The 15,193-nt window shown below is 37.2% G+C and overlaps 1 protein-coding gene across 9 annotated transcripts in view; it reads left to right on the top strand.

The window, feature by feature from the left end:
* The first annotated feature begins 405 nt into the window (after nt 1–405).
* LOC115771628 (polypyrimidine tract-binding protein 1) overlaps nt 406–15,193 on the top strand; it is a 159,793-nt gene continuing 145,005 nt past the window's right edge. For 8 of the 9 annotated variants that reach the window (XM_030717419.1, XM_030717417.1, XM_030717416.1 and 5 more), the window contains exons 1-2: nt 406–725; nt 814–967. The gene's annotated coding sequence lies outside the window, so the exon portion shown is untranslated. Of the gene's footprint in view, nt 726–813; nt 968–8,510; nt 8,652–15,193 lie in introns of those variants that run through there. The other variant, XM_030717420.1, reaches the window with a different exon arrangement.

Raw genomic sequence — 15,193 nt, 5'->3', positions numbered from 1 at the left:
CAACATAAAATAAAAATATTCTTATTGTGGCGACAAAACGATCTCAAAGAAAGACGCGCAAGCAAATAAACAAATTTGCGGCCGTCATCTCGTCGTGTGTGTAAGTGTGTGTGTGTCCGTTGCGGGTGATTCAATTGTTTAAGCAAACAGCAACAGCCACTGGGCAATTTTTATTATTTTAACCATTTAATTGCATTAACTACAACAGCAGCAACTACAATATCCACCACAACAACAAAAACAACACCGTGAGCAAGAGTCCAGAAATTGTGTAAAAAAAAAGCCGCCAAATGACGCGACGACATAAAATAACCATTCAGCAGCCGTAAAATACGTTAATAATATTTGAAAGCAAAAAATAAAATAAAATCAGTTAAATTTGCTTTTCATGTCAATTTCGGTCACAGTTTTGTTTGATATTCGATACAAAATTTCGTGCATTTGTTCTCGTTTCGTCTTTTTCGTTTTGTTTTATTTTTTAAGCTTTTTGGTATCCTTTTATCATACTTTCGCGCGTGTTACGCGTCGTCCTCATCTGGTCACACTCGTCCATCCATCCACACATCGCTGTTAACGAAAAGAAAAGTGAACACGCGCGTAATTTTCACACCCCCACCCTTTCGCACCGTACCGCCTCCTTCTTGTGTTTGTGACATTTTTGGCATTATTATTGCATTCCACGTGTGTTTCCGTGTTTTTGTTCGCCCGGTCTCGTCCCGTATTTTGTAAGTGTTTGCCGCCGAGTGTAATATGTTTGTTAATGTTTCCATTTGTGCAATTTGCTTGCTATTCCCTTCCCTCTCGCTCTTCTAGTGATTCGTCGTAAAATTTTCTCCGTTTCGTCTTTATGAACGTGTTATAAAATTATTGTGAAAAACAGCAAAAAAAAAAAAACACAAAAAAATCAAGCAAGGCTCAAATTTTACGACATCAATACCAACAACAACAATATTTACCCCGCTGTTTTGTAAGTTGCCTGCATTCATTTTTTAAGCTTTGTTTTTACTTTTACTTATCCTTATTTTATTAATAACATATTTCTTATCACTGCTGTCTCACCTAATTTCTTATTACCTTTTTTCCCGTCTTGTACATATAAATGTCTACCTAAACATAACTTCATGTTTGTACATACACATACACGTACACATACGTAATACTTGATTATTTACCTGTTGCCTCTTGTCTGTGTCCATGTCCGTCAGTCTATCTCGCTCGCACATGCTCGCATATTTGTACATTCATTGTCAACGGTTATTTCATGATTGCGCTTTGTTGTCTTCATTTTACCTCTTGCCCTGTTAGTTTGTTTTGTTGTTGCAGCTCGCAGTTGCCTTTAGGTACATGCACACATACATGTAAGAGTATGTCTATATATTCTCTTATTGTACATACCACCACCATTTCATTTTGGCTTACCTCACTTCACCTCGGCTCAGCTCAGCTCAGCTCATCTATAATCGTATTTTGACTGCGTTGTGCCCTTATTGGCAACGCTGCCTTAGGCTGCCGCTCTGTATATGATTTTTGGCGCTCTGGCAGCGCTCGCGCTGTCGTTTTCATTTGCTCAATTTCATGGCCAGCGCTTCCTTTTTTTCATAATTCCGCTGACTCACTGCTACGCTGAGCAACATGTTTATAATTTAACTTTTTTCTATCTGTTTTGTTTTTTTGTTGGTAATTCATTTTTGTTGCTCTGTCTCATTGTGGTTTTGACCACACTCACACACACACATAACTTTTACACACGTTAATTTTAGAGTCTGAGTTTGGTTTTGGGGTTTTCACTGTTTTGACAGTCAGTTTAACATTCCCGCCTATGAATGCCAAATTATTGGGGAAGGGTAATTTTTAGGTTCAGTAACGTGGGAGACGTTAGAGAGTCAAATCTGATATCTGTTACTCAGAACAAAACTGATTAGAACTATAAAATTCTTTTGAGCAGACATTAAAATATAGAAAATATAAAAAACTTTCAATTGAATAAACTTGAATAAATAAGTATATTTGTACAAAAGTATGTGCATTGATATTTTTTAAAGCTGTTTTTCTTGATTTTATTTTTATTGTTCAATGGCCACACTGCCAACTACGAGTGCCGTTATTTTAACCGCTCATTTAACCCACCTATGGTACGGCCCACAAAGCAGCTGCGTTGCCCAGCTATAAAAGCAACAACAACAACAACAAAAGCAACAACAACAACGAGAAACTAACTACTCAGCGTCGCGTAATTTGCAAACAGAAAGTCATTAAAATATCAAATTAGCGTCTGGCGTTGAGATTTAGTCAAGTTTCCCAATGATGATGTTGACGCCAGTTGTGCCTCGATGACTGTGAACTGAACGACTGACTGCAAAATAACTGAGAATGTCTGGAAAAGAGTGTTCGTGTGTGTGTGTGAGTGCGTGTGTGTGTAGAAAAATCGAAAGTAGTCGCCATGTGGCACCCGCATAAGCTCAACAATTGACTGATTACAAGCTATGTGGCCGGCCCCTGTTAATAGCATTTATATAAAACTCAACAAATTAAAGAGGTGGCTGACGTACACAAGGTGCTCCTGCTTAAAATAAAATAAAAAATCCTTAAATTATGATTAAGATATCTAGTGAATGTCATGATAAATGCGAAAAACTCGCCAAAGTTTACGTGTCAGTGCTCATCTCTAGCCTATATTATTTGTATATCAGTTGGAAATACTACTACTTATGAACGGTTGTTTACCCTTGCCAGCGGTATTATAACTGTGCCACAGAATGTGTAACACTTTGATTATTGAACAGTATTAAGAGCCAGTTTTGCCGAGCTTGTCTTGATAAAAATATGTTTTTTTTTTGCTGCCAGATCGGTTAGATATTATATTGTATTTGAAATAAGTGTTGCTTTTATTTTGTATAAACTCAGGAATTCGTAAAATTTGTACTGATTATTATATATTGGAAGGGTATTTAAGCTTTGGAAGGCCACTTTTTATTTAGTTTTTATCATTTCATTGCGCTTATCGGCAACAAAAAGTTGACGATAACACAATTTACATGCATGAACATTCAGTTTATTTTCATTGTCTAGGTGTATGGAGTGAAGAGGCGTCGGGGGTTGCGGTGTTTTTGCAGTTAATTGAAATACGCGATAAAATAAAAGTCAAAGGGAAAGAGAAAGAGAGAGGGAGAGACTAGAAGAGAGAAAAACACGTTTTACCTGAACTCACACCAAGATGAGTCACATTTGAGTTGAAGGAACTCATTCAACACGGGCTGCAATTAGTATTTAAAGTGAACAACAAAAATAAACAAACTTAGAACATTAATAACAACAAAAACAGCTACGAGTGCAGCGCAATCGTTTAGAGTAAATTTATGTTTTCTACGAAAATTGTTAACCATCCGTTTAACTTGCAACTGACTTATCGACTCAACGATCTTGCTCAAAATGTGGCCACACATCTCTTTGCTCCATATTTGGTCACACTCTCAAGCACAGATACAATGAGAGTGCTCTATTCAAAAGTGCTCGACTAGAAGATACCCTGTACACAGCTTTGAGCATAAATTCTACATGTACAGACATGTGTGTCAAATGTGCCATGTCTTATTGATATCGAGAAGGAAAGGGGGAAAGGTTCTACCAAAGTCCATATTAGAGAGGGGAGTTATCAATCAATTTAAATAAGCTAGTTGTTTTTAATACTTTTATGTATTATACACTTTGGCTCTAATAGTCTATGAGATCCAGCACAGAACTACTTCGACTCAGTCAATTTAAACATGCATGCATGCATATTTTATGGGCTCAGCGATGCCGTTCATTACATGCATTTGCATAAGACCCTTTCTTGAATACATTTTCAATGGGGGTACAGGGTATTCAAATTGTATCTGTATCTGCGCAAAAGTTCTGTGTGAAATACGCTTGCGCGGCGACAATCGCTCGACTTACCCTTCACAAGTTATATACGAATGAACGCGTTTAATAAATTATCAAGTTGAATGCCCAGTTTCGAAATTTGACCTTGGACACAAATTTCGGGTCTCGGGGCTCTACTCTCTGTGCATGTATATCGCGAGTGTGTGTGTGTGTGTGTGCGTATGCGTTCGTGTGTATCTTTTGATTGTGTGTTTTCGACAATTTCTTAGCTTGTAGTTTCTTTGAGCTTTGATGCGTTACGACTGTCGCCCGGCCACAGTCTGCTGCTCATGACTGGGAAGTGAAACTCTACAGCAAGTGCGTAAGTCTTGGGCTTCGGTTAATTAGCGCTACCATACAAATTAACTCACGCACATGCGTAACTTACAAATACATGTGCAGATACAGATACAGAAATACAAGCAGCAAACGGCGCTGTGATTTTCGTTTTTATATGATTATGATTAATGGCTGCTCAGTTTTTTTTATATAATTTTGTCTACTCTCAATTTTGTTGTTAGGCGCTTTGAACTTGGCTCTAATGTCTGAAATAAATTGCTCTTGCTCTTGCTCTTGGTAGGCAAACAATTGCAAACCGGTTTGACCATCAAAATGAATAAGCGTTAAGGAAAGGGTAAGCGCTAGGAAAGCTTCATTATACAATGCCTAGAAACAATTATTAGAACATAAAGTTGTGCTGTTACCAAGTTGTTAAACTTAAAAACCTTCTCTTTATGTCGGAACCAATTCTCTGTAATCAATCTATTTGTATTTAATAGGAACTGCAAAAATAGTTGCTGTCAATCTATTGAAAATGGGTGAAGAGGGTAGGATGGTTGTGTGCAAATGTATGCAACAGGGAGAAGGAGACGTCGCCGAATCCAGAGTGTATATATGTATATTCCTTGTCAGCATCACAAGCCCCGTCGATTTAACCATGCCCGTCTGCCTGTCCGTCCATCCGTTAGTAGCTCAATCCGTCCGTCTGTCTGTATATGTATATGAACGCGTCTATCTGAAAGCCTTTAAGAGCTGGAGAAATATTTATACGATAACATGCCCCGTTTCCAAGCAGTCGATAGAAATCGATATCGCAATTTTCTAGGTTGTAAATTTGACATGTTGCTTCTAAAAATAGTATATACAGATCTATCATTCATTTTAAAGCAACGACTATTAATTTTGCTGAAAATGTGTATTTTTGTATATAAATTAAAAACCAAATTGTTGGTGGCCTTAAAGTAAACGTTTGTTAGCTTCGTGCTGTTAGTTTCATATAGTTTCGAAAATTTACTTTCAAAAAATTCCTTAGCCCAGATTAAGTTACGAAGGCGGATTCACGCCTTGGGCAAATGACTCCGGCCTATTTCCAACTTACACCAAACTTTAAATTTATCCAAATGATATTATTGAACGCACAGCCATATTCTGCACCCAGAGTTTGTTCACAACTTCACGCCAAGATCGAGATCAGCACACTACATGATAATTTTTTAATGCTTTAAAATTTAAGTAGCTTTAAAAAAATTGTTGATTAATTATAATTTCTATATTTATTTGTGTTGGCTTCACGCAACGCACGCAAAACATAAAAGCTAATCAGCTCACGCTGTTGGATTTTCAAAAAGAGCAAATAATAATAAACACACATGCACAGCATCTGTCTGCACAAATATTTATTGATATTTGACATGATCGATCACCCAAAGGGGTTGTGGAGGGCGGGGAGAATGGGGAGGGGGTCGGGGAAACTGTTAAATACTTGACGAGCTAGATGAGCCAATTTGTTGAGGTGTTGAAAAATGCAAATGTACATGTCCTCCTGCTGCTGTTGCCGTTGCGATGCCCGATGATGTGGCCTGTCATATTATGAACATTTTTGGGTGGCTAGAAAAATGCGGCGTTACGCTCCGGCTGATTTGTGCGCTAAACACACTGTCAGCTGGTTGAAGGCGTGTCCCCTGCCCCCCTGGTCAGCGCTTGGGGTCTTCCATTCTCACCTATCGAAATTGCCGTGCGTTGCTTTTATCACAGCGCACGTAAATGTCAAACATAAGCCCCACGGTTTTAAAATATCACATGGAATTTGTGTTTGTTTGTGTGCGTGTGTTTGATTGATAAGAAAGCAAAACGACAGCTGTTTGAAAAAAGGCCGGGCGCATGCTTTAAATACTCTTGTTTTCATATATTTTAGTCCGGGTATATTTATACGCACTTCCCCTCGTTTCGTCTTGTTTTTCGTACAGACTTGGCAATCATTTTTGTTGATTGGAAATTGTTGATTTTTTAACAATTCTTTGACTATATTAAATATTTTATTAATTTATTTCTGATTTTAATGGGGAACTAAAGCTTTTAGATAATCTCTGGAATTCATTTACTCTCCTGTGCTGTTCTTAAGGGTATACGGGTTTCGGTTTACTTGTAATTTCTTTTACCTTCTTGATTTTTTCTCGTCACACAATTTGTGTGTTCGGGCTGCCGGGTTCCAAAAAGGGGTTGTGCCGACCTTAGACGAATAGTCTGAATGTGTAATTAGGGTTGCATTTGGCGGTTTTCTTTGAGCATGTTTCGAAGAAGGGGTGTCAAGAGAGCGTGTGATTTGGCTCAGCTCAGCTTAGCTTTAACTGAATTGAGTCTTGCAGAGCATTACATATGGTCCTTAGCCCTATTTTGTTATGTTATAATTTTGTAATTTACTAAATCAAACTTGTTAAGCTAAATGTGCAGCTTTATTTAACATGTATAATAATAGTATAATAAGCTTTTCATTTATTGTTGCGGCATTCAATACGTTCGCTAACTTAATTACAATGACGCAAAGCTATTTGGTCAAATGGATGAATAAAAGTTTGTTAACTTGGAATTTGCATTGTTGAATTAAGTAAATAATTTTAATTAATAATTGTTGGCATGTTACAGCATTTCATACTTATCGAAATAGTGAAAAAGTCCATTTTCCAATTTACCATCAACAGCAGCAATTACTATACAAAAAAAAAAAACTATATTTTTCGTAACTACTATTTTGTGTACTCGTGTTTATCAATTGAAATCAACTCTTTCACACACTTTTACTCTATTGTTTTTTGATGCGCTCAACTGTAAACCCCGCAACCACTAAATTAAATGCGATGATCAAACAAATAAACTGCATATAAATAAAAGAAACAAAAAATAACATTTATTGAATAAATACTATAACCCGTCTCCCCCGCCCGCACACACCTCTATAAACATACATATAAAGCTACATCAAAAAGCAATAAAATGTATTTATACAAAAAAAAAATAAAAAATAAGAGTATTTATATGTATATAAACTTATATATTTATTCTATTTTATGCGCTTGTTGTGCTGTGAATTTTTGTTCTATTTTTTTGTTCACACTCTAGCTCTATCTTTCTCTCTTTCTCTATCTCTCTCTCTCTCTCTCTCTCTCTCTCTATGTCTCTGTCTTTCTCTGTCTAACTGCCATTTCTCCCATACTTTCTATCGCCGCGCTTGTTATTTTGAAATGTTTTCAAAACATTTATACAGCAATTTTTATGTCATTTTCACAATAAAATATTGTATCTATCTTTATAAATATATATGCATATTTGTTGTCCCTTTCTCAGCGTGTTAAATGTGCAACCGCCCACGCTGCAGCACAAACACACACTCACAAACAAACATACACACCAATTTCTTGATGTATATATGTACTACTACTGACACTTAAATCTGTTGCTTAAACACATTTTCTTTTCGTTGAAACTGCATTTTTCACACAATTTCCCAAAAGCGATTTCTATCTAATATCCCAAAAGTTATCTCGGCTGGAGCTTTACTCTTCACAAACTCTTTCTCTCTCTCTCTCTCTCTCTCTCTTTCTTTTTCTCTTTCTATCTCTCTCTGTCTTTCTCTCTCTCTCTCTCTCTCTCTCTTTCTATATCACCTCCTATCTCTGACCGATCTAAACTATGCTTATGCTTGCATATTTTGAATATATCCAATATATATACCTCCCAATTTTCCCCAAATAATGTTGTACATAAAAAAAAAGAAATATATATAGTAAAAAAAACTTGCTGTCTCATATCGAAATTGTTTTGTTCTCTTTCGATTCTTACAGGCGCCCGCCCCCTCTCTCATCACGTTCGTGTGTCGTGTGCAGTGTTTAGCTCCCCACAAAAGCCAACAGCGCATAAAATACATACATACGAATGAAAATAAAAATAAATATAATAATAAAAAATTGAAAATAAAAGAAGGAAACCCATGGGTGAAAAACCATTTGCAATTAATTAGAAAACAAAAATATAAAATAAATGTAATTAAACGTCTTGGCCAATTAAATTTGGTTTATTTCAAGTGAAATCGTTTTCAGTGTCAGCGCGTTCATTTATCACCGAACTAAGCGCTCTTTAAGAATGTACCAATCGAGCTCCATATAGCCACATATAAATTCAAATTCTTGCATATCTATAGAATACACTCGACTTGTTGCGTGTGTGTTTCTGTTTATTTTTTATGTGCGTTGTGTTTGTTGTTGCCTAATTTTGTGAGAGAGTGTGTGTGTGTGTGTATGTGTGTGTGCTCTTTTGCATATGGCGCAACTACTTCTCATTACTTATATATACTATAAGTAGTTTTCTATTATCGCGATATATCAACAAAAACAAAAACATTCAACGAAAAACGCAGCTACACCAACGCGCCAGCCAAGAAAGCCGGCTCACATGTGTGGGTTTCTCTAAAGTGGGTGAGTAATCAGCAAACCCAAAACTTAATTTCTTATTATTATTTTAAGCAACAGATGATATACCATATTTCCCCATATAAACAACAATTGAAACCATCTCTATTTCACACTCACACAAACGCACTTACACACACACACACACACACACACACCGCACACTCCCAGCTCAGAAATAAATGCGCCGTAAATTCATTCATGCATTTGACTTTGACAATAAGTCAAATACATGCCCCTGCCTCTGCCCCTGCCTCTGCCCCTGCCTCTGCCCACCTGCAGGCGTTTGTTTACCCTTGCAGCGGGTATTATAACTTAGTCGGTAGACGTCTCCGCTTATATTAAGTATATATATTATTGATAAGTGTCAAGTCAGTATACGCATATCTGCCTGTTTCAATGTAAATTAGTTTCTCAGTATTGTTAAATCTATTAACAAAAAGAAGCAAAACCCATCATATACAAGTTGTAATTTATAAAAAGTGCTGATTAAAATCAGACTTCTATATCATTATCGGAGCAATCTGCCGAAAGTGTATGCATATCTGAGCACAGCCGACAAATTAGCAGAATCTGGTTTAAATTTCTAGGCTAGGATATGCCGCATTGCTTGTATAAACCACCGCTCAGATATATATCGTAGAGATATGTAAGGGTATTAAAACTGTCGCACTTTTGCTTATATATATTTTTTTTAATATCTTAAGACTGGTTGCTGTTGCTGCCTTTGGCATAATGTCTTGGCCATGCAAAGTGTTTTGACGTTGCCCTTGCCATTGTTTTTTCTTTTTTTTGCGTTTTCCTGATTCCTGCTTTTGTTGTTTGCATATCCACGGCCATTATTTAGCCGGCAGCAGCAATCGCCTTTGCATGCTAAATAGATTTCGGTAACCATGTTCCACGTCCACGGTGTGTGTTTCGGTCTGGCTATGTGACTGTCATCGTGGTCGTCTTGCTGAATGCCAAAAAGTAGTAGAAGTAGTCACTTAGCGCGCCGCAGACACGCACCATCGAAATCATTATAATGGCCAACGGAAGGGGAAAAGTTTGGCTTTGTCGCGTTTGACAGTCATTTCAGGCAACAGCTGCTGCCAATTGCAGTGCACTTAAAGTTGCAGTTGCAGTTGCAGTTGATAGCGTTTGCGACTTGAGAAATGCATTTGTAATTGACTTTTGTTCGCTTGTTGAGCAGAATAATATACGTATAGTTAGCATAATGAAATGCAGAATTTGTAAAGAGAACAAGTAAAATGGTTTTTTGAAAAACTTTGCATGGTATTAACATAGCTGACAAGAATAATTTAATTAATAAATACCTGCTGCAAACGTGGATTCAATTGCACAGTGCATTCCATCATTGCGCTCTGATTTCATAACAATGCTGCAATATTCAAGAGACATTTTTTATAGTGCGTAGCATGCAGTTTGCAGCTTGCGCTGAGAGAAATTAAAACAGCAGCATTCTTTTATTATTTTGCCCTTTTATGTCATATTTACTAAAACTATAGAGAATTAATTTAATATGCGTATGCTTTGACTCTATAAAACTTTCTGAATGTAAAATTCAGTTGTAAGAGTTCTCATTTACGTTGCTGTGAAAAGGGAAATTCATTTTATTCTGTTTAATTAATTTATTTCTTTTTATTTGCTCATATTACGACAAGCGGCCGTCTCGTTTAGGATTTCACAATAAGACTAAACATTATGCATAATTATTTATTTATTTAATTATTGCTGTTTACCATCGTGTTTGCTGTTTGTTTTTTTTGATTTCTTGCGAAAACTGACGTGAGTTTTTTTTATTTTTTATTTTTTTCCAAGCACTGGAAAAATAGAACTGAAGCGTAGCTACAATAACAGCACAGCGAATGCAAAGCTTAGATAAATAAGCTTGTAGCTCCACAGTTCATCAAATGACAGGTCAGCTGTTTTGGGGAATGGAGCAAAGCACTGGTCCCACGCGACTCGCATTTCAGTCAGACGACATGCATGTGTACATATATGTGTGCATATAATATACACATATACTATATGAGCACTTGAAACTCCCTGTCGCTCTAGAGTGCCGACCCGCTGCATAGTTGCCGAGAACATGAGTATATGTCACAATGTTCGTGTTGCGTGCTGCGTTTGCGGCTGGCTCAATGGCCAACCGTAGACTCGTTTAGAGACGCCGCTAGCGCAGCAGTTTTAAGTGCATTCGCACATTAAAACATTTCAAATGTAACCAAAATGTAATAATTCCGAAATATATAGTATATACGTACATGTACATGCGTATGTATTTAGTACAATGTGAGAGTGTCGCATGGGTTGCCTTTTTGCTAGACCATTTGCTTTCATATTTATTTCAATTGCTTTTAATCGCGTGGGCGCCGGGCATCATCTGTTGTGTTAGCTATTTCAATTTTGTCACGAAATGTGTAACGCCTGAAGGGATACAGTTTTTGATCGTATATAGTACTATAACTATTCTTCTTAATCAACATGATTGATGCGGCCTATGTCTGTTGCTGGACCAGCATATCACATAACTGCCAAAGTATCTATCGTTAACACATCGTGTAATATATCGTGTATCGTTAAATATATCGTCAGCTTATACGAGCTTCATTGAGCTCCTAATATGTAAAAGAAAATCTGATCTAAATCCGACTACTATATAAAAAAGCTCCTATCGCAGCTATTAGTCGAAAAATCTCTTAAATCAATTCTTTTGCAGATTTATATATATTATTATGTCGTATGTTCATCAATGGCCTGCAAGTGTGTTTAATCTTCGCCAACACGAGACTAACTATTCTACCTTGTTTTTCTATTTAGTCCACATCGTAAGCAATATGCAATGTATGTAAGCTAATATGAATGTGCTGAAATTATTATTATTCACAAGAATTTGCTTCAGTATCTTGTGTTTTGTTGTTGTCTTTCTTTTCGCCAACTTGCAGCTGAATACATTGGCAGACGGAAATAAGTTGGCAGCACAATAAAATTAGAACTTCAATTTAACAAATTAGCAGAAGCAGCAAGTGCAAAACAAAAATTGGCCAGTACCAACACCTGTTGCCAGCTCAAGTTGGCCTGTAAAAATAACATTAAATTTCACTTAAGCAGTGCAAGAGCCCAAAGTCAAAATCCAGACAACGCCAGCGAATGGGGGAAGGGTAGCTCTGAGTTTTCCAGCCAAACGGCAAGTGCCAAAAAAACAAAAACAAAGTACAAAAAACATGGTTTAGTTTTCTTGTTGTTTTTGCGTATTTTCATGATGCGTGCGGCGACGGCATCCCCGTCTCCGTTCCCGTCCACGTCCACGTCCCCGTTGCCGTTGCCCTCCCAGTGCCCATATCTCCCAGCTGCATCTTTTCGCCATCTGTCGGTGCCCCCAACAACAGTACCCCGACCTACCCCTCTGTGGCTAGTTGTCTTCCGTTTGCCGTCTGCTCTGTGTATGTACGTGTGTATGTGTGTGTGTGTGCGTGTGTGCGTGCAAGTTGTTGCACTTTGCGCTTGCGACCCACATTTGTCTTTGGCGGCCGTCGCCGCATGGATTTTCCGAGGATTTTCACCACTTGCGCTTGTTTTCTTTTTTTTTGTTTTTGTTCTTTGTTTTTTTTTTTGTTTTTGGTTGTATGTTGAGCATTTCCGAGTGCATTCTTCGGACTGATGCCCGGCCCTGGAATTTGTTTCTTTTGTGCAGTGCATTCAATCTTTATGCGGTCGACGTTGTTGCTGTTGGTGTTGGTGATGCTGTTGCACAGAGATTTTTCTGTGCATCCTCCACTCAGTGGCACTTTTAAATTAAGTTAAAGTTGCTTTTTGCATAATGCAGTGCTTTTTGGTCAAGTACTGGCCGGCATTACCTTTTCATGTGTCTTCTGTTGGCATGTGCCAAGTGCGGAGTATCCAAGAAATTTCACTATTCACTCTAGCATGACAAATATGCATTCTGTTTACTTTTATGCAGTCTACTTATCATGTGGGCTAGGCAACGAAAAATATATCAGTGTTGTGTGTGGCTATATGTGTATGTTTGGTAACCTGTTGACATTGGAGAAACTCCACACTAAAAGGGCATTTATTTATATGTGCAGTCTCTATGAAAACTTGATTGTCTAGAATAATTAGTCTTCCCAGACAAGACATTAATTATATTGCATTTTATTTAGTTAGGGCGAAAACTCAGAAAGTAGGGCAGGTGCATTTGCGAAAAATAATGCGATTCCCTGTATCAACTTTGCACAATTCTTATTAACTTACATTCAAACTCGCTTTCTATCACTCCCTTTTTTACACATCATTATTCTATGTGATTTTCATGAAGGAAGTCATTTACAGAAGGAAGTCATTTCCATCAATAAGAGGTGGGAGAAAACTAGTATGAAATAGAGAGAGAGGTTAAGCGAGTAGCACGAAGTAGACCGAAAGAGATAAGTTATATTGTAAGCACATATTTCAAAAAAATAGTATCAAATAAATAATAAAACTTAAGCTAATGTATATGTGCATTTAGCAAGTGGCCACATTTTAACATTCCTAGTTTTATAAAGAGTCTTTGACAAATATTGATATGCTAATAAAAATTAATAAAAGTGCTAGTTTTTTGTGATTAATTCTTTTTTTTTTTCATTAAATACTGCAAATATGATTTGATTGCATTTGTGTTTGGTTGTATGAAATGCAATTTGAGTTAGTGCGAAATCAATTTTATGCTATTTGTCAGCTTATTTGTTGGTTTTCCCTCTGGGCACTTTGCCATTTATTTGATTTAATTCGCAATTGAATTTAAATTTAAAATATGTATTAAATAAAGAAATAGTACACAAGTCTTTGACAGCTATAAAACGAAATGTACTCCCAACATTTAGTTGTCGTATCGTTTCTTGGTCTGCTTAACAGATTTCAATTTAAGTTTTCAGTTTTGTGTTCATGACTTATAGTCGCATGTTGTTTAGATGGAAAGAACTATTTCGTAGCAGCAGCAGCAGCAGCAGCAGCAGCACGCGTATCTGACGGATTGCCAAACATGAAGCGCATCTACAGCCAACACATGTTTTGCAAAATAATTGAGATTTCTGGCATTTTTTTTGTGTTCTTATGTTACTTTTTTTTCTGCAAAATATTTCTAATTTGGTTTTCATTTGCACAAGTGACACCGAGACCGCTGCTTCTGGGCACGCTGCCAGCAGAATCCATCAAATCGCATCAAATGCTCGTCGGTTCTGGCCCTTTTGCTATAATGCATGTATGTACAGATATATATACATATATATGCATATTATATATGGCTAAGTATCTGCTTGTCTATCTGCCCGTCTCAGCTTATGGGCTGTGTGTCATTTGCATTGTTTAACAGCGTTTATTTTGGGTGGGCCTTTTGCACTGATCTGCCGATACTATCGGACTCTGACAGCCAACTGTCAACGCTCTGTTAGAGCCTTTGGTAATTGTTATGCAAAATCAAATATGCAAAACTTGTGCCGAATAAACGTAAAGATTTAGCTAAGCGTGAAAAAGATAAATACTTTCTAACATCTAAGGCACACGAGCTGTTAAGTGCACAGTTCATTGTTTATGTTGTTGTTGTCGTTGAAGTGCCCCGCTCTTAAGCAGACAATGAACTAATACTGCTGTTGCCGGTCTAACTACACACACACACACACAAAAACACACTCACACAGACGCAGACACACACAACGATAAAGATCTGATGACATCAGTTGATGTTAACTTTGTACATACTACATAAGTTGAAGTCAACGCTCACTTGAGGGCGCTCTTCATCATATATTGTTGTCCACGGTGCTACGCACAGTGTAACGAGCATATGGGTAGTTAGAGCAAAAGCCTAGCTCAGCCTGAGCTGTGTACTTGCACAGACTAGGACGTGAGTATTCGAGAATTTTGAAGCACATTCAGAATCGATTTGTGGTCTTGGGGTTTTTGTCCCAACATAACAAACGTTCTTGCTACATAGAAACATATGTTACAACAGTTTTCATATAACACCATCTCGTGGGTGCTCGATCATCAAAAGTAGGTTGTACAGGCTCTTAAATGTGTGATACAAAATAATGAAGTCTCATCAACATATTTATAACTCAAAAGGATTTTAGGGAAATTTTCATCTATATTGATTACAGCATTAGCTAAGTCTGTATAGAAAACTCTTGTTTATTGCATTGTCTTTCGACTACACTTTCATAGAAAGTCATTGAGTTTTCAAAAGCAGATTTGACTTCTCACAATCTCGACATTACTATTGATGCTTGTTCGCTGTTCAAACCACTGTGCGTCGGCGTTATAAATTTTTATCAATTTAACTAATAAACTGCACTTAATTTGTGTTCTTGTTTTTATTGTTGTTTCTATCAAGTGTGCGTCGCTCATTAGGTAGCTCATTGGTCGCGGCTGCCGTAAAAATCAATAATAATTTACAGAGATTTTTAACATGCCATATAACAATTTTAGATAACCACGCTCTGTGTGCTGTGTGCGCTCGAGTGTGTGTGTGTGTGTGTGTGTATGTGTGCTTGCGTGTGAGTGGGCTT

The sequence above is a fragment of the Drosophila novamexicana genome, unplaced genomic scaffold (genome assembly GCF_003285875.2).
Source record: "Drosophila novamexicana strain 15010-1031.04,08,12 unplaced genomic scaffold, DnovRS2.1 tig00000108-arrow-pilon, whole genome shotgun sequence".
NCBI lineage: Eukaryota > Metazoa > Arthropoda > Insecta > Diptera > Drosophilidae > Drosophila > Drosophila novamexicana.
This window is presented reverse-complemented; position numbering and strand designations above follow the sequence as displayed.